We start from the raw sequence: 4,918 nt of genomic DNA on the forward strand, positions 1-4,918 counted from the left end.
GATGGCATTAATAGACTGGAACACCGCTATGAGAAATGTATCAGCCTTGGAGGAGATTATGTTGAGAAATAAAAAAAAAAAATTTTTAAAAACCTTGTTTTTCTTGGTCAGGCCGGAAACTTATCAATCCACCCTCGTAAACACGCATAACTTGAAAATGATGCAAGAAGGTAGCAGGGCACTTCATACATTAAGGCGTTTGTGTATTATTACAGCAGTGTTAAATAGGTACCTAATAACAGGTTATTATTAAAATAACCCTGAAATACTTGAATTACTCAGATTAATGATAAAAAGAAATTAAGAGGACGAAAATTTATTTTTTCCATGGAACTATAAATCGTAACATATTATTACTGTTTGATAATGCACAAAAATAACTCCATCAAGACGGTGCTCAACTTATTATTAGTAAAAATATTTGAGTAGGTTAAGTCATTTATTCTTGAAGAATAAGTTGTTAAAAGTATCTTTTTATGACAAAATTAGTTAGAAATTAACAAATTAATATGAATGCGAAAAATTATTAACATATACTCTTTATCTAGGTATAACGACATTATGGAAACACTTTACAAGTATAATCTGAATGTAAAGGTTTAGTTTATGATTTTAAATGTTCGTACAGTAAATATAACATTTTCTGGAGGTATAAAACATTTGAAGGTATTGATAAAATATGATCTTGCGTTAATTTTATCAATTATCGTTAGTAAAACTAACTGTTCTAGAACTCCTTTTGTATCTATCTATTTGCGTTGTTAATGTAAATAATTAATTATTAATATTGGAAATATTATACATATCCATAAATATTTTTCTCGTAAATTAGGGATGTCGTTATAAAGTTTCATGCATGACACCTAGACACCCACTGCTTGTAATTTACTTGTATTATTACTTGCCTACAAACATACTCACATACATACATACGAATATAACCCTTCTCCTGCATTGCTTAAATAGACATTAAAAAAATGAAAGTCAACTTTTTTACTCACCCCGTTCCATATTGTTGCCTGTATCGGTCTCCGTTCCCGTTAGTTTTACTGAATCGAATGAAAACTGCGGAAAAATCCTTGATGCAGCTCGGAAACGTGTTTTACTGAATGAATAGGACTTCGTGGTGGCGCTATCTCACCTGAACAGGTGTCTAATGCGGAGACGGCAACACGACGACGTCGACGACGCCGACGACGCCCTCGATTCGGCGTCGGAAGCTCACGACGAGGAGCGACGGCGACTTGCGCAACAACTACGAAACCGACAAGCCGGAGCAACGCGCTGCGAATGTTTTGGAAAGAAAAAGCCGGCGAAAAAATTCAATTTTGATAACAATTCAATCAGGAGGGTCAGCTAAAGAGGCGGTTGATAGATATATCTCTCAAGTGGATAAGTGTGGGGCACGACAGTGCTCGGTAATAATTATCAACTTTCATTGGATTACCGATTTATTAAAAACATAGATTTATCAGGATGCTGAAAAAGTTATTTGATAAATATAGAGGGGCAAAAGATTAGTATGCTTAGATTTGCAGGTGATATCTAGCAGAAAAATACTGGTATGCAAGGAAAAAAAAGCAGGGAAAGAGCGTATATAAAAATAGGAGACGAAAAATTAGAAGAAATGACTGGTTTTAGGTATCTAGGAAGTCAGATAAGTCAGGACGGAAGGAATAGTATGGATATAAAGCAGAGGATAGCGCAGGGTCGAGTCGCCTTCAATAAAAAGAAGTCATTTCCATGTTCGCGAAAGGTTAATTTAGAAATTCGAAAAAGGTTGTTAAAGGTGTATATTTGGAGTGCGGCGCTGTACGGGTGCGAAATATGGACGGTGGGCGAGGCGGAAAAGAAAAAGTTAGGAGCATTCGAAATGTGGTGTTACCGGCGAATGATGAGGATACAGTGGATAGAAAAGTTTAGAAATGAAGAAGTATTAGAAAGAATAGGAGAACAGAGGACTTTATGGAAGTTAATAAATTAATAGGCGAGATAGGTTGGTAGGACGCCTTTTCTGGCATGAAGGTCTAGTCAGAGACAACAACCAGCCTTAGGACTTACGTAAGCCTTAGACTACTTTAAATATTTTTAATTTCACCATCATCGGACCCTTTGTCAGTCCGAAAGATGCCTTAACAGTAGACACACACTTTTATTTTTTCGCATTACTCGAAAACTAGAATATCCCATATTTTTAACTAAAACAGTTGTAAACAGTATTCTTACTTCTTAATTTTCCTTTTATTAACTTCCCATTAGGAAGTTATTGTAATTGGGTCGAAAAGTGAAATCGGAATTTTCATTATATTTCCACGTTTTAACATATTAGTAGCATGCTAGCCAATTTTTTTGATGATGTGTGTATGTACGTACGTACGTACGTACNAAAAGCAGGGAAAGAGCGTATATAAAAATAGGAGACGAAAAATTAGAAGAAATGACTGGTTTTAGGTATCTAGGAAGTCAGATAAGTCAGGACGGAAGGAATAGTATGGATATAAAGCAGAGGATAGCGCAGGGTCGAGTCGCCTTCAATAATAAGAAGTCATTTCCATGTTCGCGAAAGGTAAATTTAGAAATTCGAAAAAGGTTGTTAAAGGTGTATATTTGGAGTGCGACGCTGTACGGGTGCGAAATATGGACGGTGGGCGTGGCGGAAAAGAAAAAGTTTGGAGCATTCGAAATGTGGTGTTACCGGCGAATGATGAGGATACAGTGGATAGAAAAGGTTAGAAATTAAGAAGTATTATAGTAGAAAGAATAGGAGAACAGAGGACTTTATGGAAGTTAATAAATTAATAGGCGAGATAGGTTGGTAGAACGCCTTTTCAGGCATGAAGGTCTAGTCTAGAGACAACAACCAGTCTTAGGACTGACGTTAACAATTATTTTCTAAGACTACTTTAAACATTTTTAATTTCACCATCATCGGACCCTATGTCAGTCCGAAAGATGTCTAAACAGTAGAAACACACTTTTATTTTTTCGCATTCCTCGGAAACTAGAATATCCCATATTTCTAACTAAAATTGTTGTAAACAGTATTCTAACTTCTTAATTTTCCTTCTATTTGTGCATTTAATAAATTTAACGACGTAAATTTTTCGTTTTTTAGAAGGTATCCCACCAACCGATCATCATATCTCTCCTATTAATTATTGACTTCCACAGCGCCTTCTGTTGTCCTTCTCCTTTCTGACCTCTTCCCATCCACCTATAACACCCTATCCGAAACTCACCAACGGACCCTTAAGATATGTTTGTTTCATGTCTGCAATATTTATACAAATAAAATACCAACAGAAATACATTTACTAGGTATCTTAGTTGATATTACAAATTTACTTGCAATAATTAAGAAACTTAAAATAGTTTTTAAAAAAACATGTCAAAATTAAGTTTATTACAAGTTATACCTAATAAATTCTACTATTTCTACGGCAAATTCAATCATTTACAATCGAAAATTGTAATTTTTGNAATTTGCGACGGTCTCACCCCTAATTAAAGTTGTGGGGGTTGAAAGTTGATTATTTTGTCAGTTTTCATACACTATAATTCAAATAAAATTCAATAAAAAAAATATTTTCAAGCGGCTGGAGGTAAGGGGGTTCGAAAGAGGGTGGTCACTTGAACAAAACCCGATAACCTAACCTAACCTAACCTCCCCTATTGATAAAGATATTTAAATAATGTTTTATATAACTTTCTCAATATTTTTATGTATTTTTCATTAGCTTTACCTTTGAATATTGTTTAAGAATGACTGTATAAATATTTACATGTCTAGAAATGTATAAAAATTGGTATATTTATTAACTTTGAACCCCATAACTTTTTATGGGGGTGAGACCGCCACGAACTTTTTATGGTACAATGATGGGGGTGACCTCCTCTTTCGATCACTGTATGCTTTAAATGGTTTAAAGCGTGCCGCGTATTCTGATATGCACAATTTTTTTCGGTTCAAATTTTGTAAAAATAAATCTAGTTGAAATGTAGTTAAAATAAATATTGAAAATAAGAACCTTTTCAAAAATTCGGGACAATCCGGGACAATCCGGGACAAATATTGCTTCTAGAAAAATCCGGGACTATCCCGGCCAATCCGGGACGTGTGGTCATATTATTATCTAAATCGACTGGAATTGACTGCGTGCCCAATCCAATCGAGTGGGTGCCCGGGCACCGGTCGATCCCCCCTTGTTGCGCCCCTGATAAACACGACAAATAGATAATGAACGAAAAAGGAACCTATGCAAAGGAATATAGAATCCAAGCGATCTGCATATGTGATCCGAATAATTCGATTCGATGGAAGACATGAGCACGAAAGAAAATTCGATATAATTTTCTTTTGCTTAGTTCAAAAGATACGTACACGCACCTTGGTTCACGAACATGTTCAATACATGTGTACCTATTACGTTTACACATTAGATAGAAATACGCCGATTTCATAACTAGACACGTAACTCGTCACAGGTATAAAATTTGTATTCGAATGTAAATTACGAACGTGACCTGCTTCAACTGTTTTTCGTATCGCGGCCTCATACGCAAATACGCGTACGTATGTCTGTTCAGTGCAATTCAATTCCGCGACTCGCAGTCATCTCCCTGCTATGTTGTAGAGCTAGCTCACTGATAACATTCCCAAAATAATAAAATTGTTGGCAGTTCATTCTGTACTTTTTGAAATAAAATGCAAACATGCATCCGTATAATCAGTACAGCGATGTCTATTGGGATCCGTCAAATGGGAGGAGCCTAAAAACATGGCGCCGATTAGGGAAAATTTATCGTAGTTCCTATAGTGTACCGTGCAATTTCCAAGTTTTTAAATTACGATAAAATGATAAGTATTGACACAATATGTGATTGGGCTGACACAAAGCCTCGGAAAGGAAATTTCGTT

General features: G+C 35.6%; 1 protein-coding gene across 3 annotated transcripts in view; it reads right to left on the reverse strand.

Moving 5' to 3' along the window:
* Positions 1-4,918, reverse strand: part of LOC108740099 — a 60,760-nt gene that overhangs the window by 47,832 nt on the left and 8,010 nt on the right. For 2 of the 3 annotated variants that reach the window (XM_018474294.1, XM_018474296.1), the window contains exon 1: positions 1,002-1,126. The exons of the other annotated variant lie outside the window; for it this stretch is intronic. The gene's annotated coding sequence lies outside the window, so the exon portion shown is untranslated. Of the gene's footprint in view, positions 1-1,001; positions 1,127-4,918 lie in introns of those variants that run through there. 3 annotated transcript variants of the gene reach the window in all.

Source organism: Agrilus planipennis, unplaced genomic scaffold (assembly GCF_000699045.2).
Source record: "Agrilus planipennis isolate EAB-ADULT unplaced genomic scaffold, Apla_2.0 scaffold55, whole genome shotgun sequence".
NCBI classification, from domain to species: Eukaryota; Metazoa; Arthropoda; class Insecta; order Coleoptera; family Buprestidae; genus Agrilus; species Agrilus planipennis.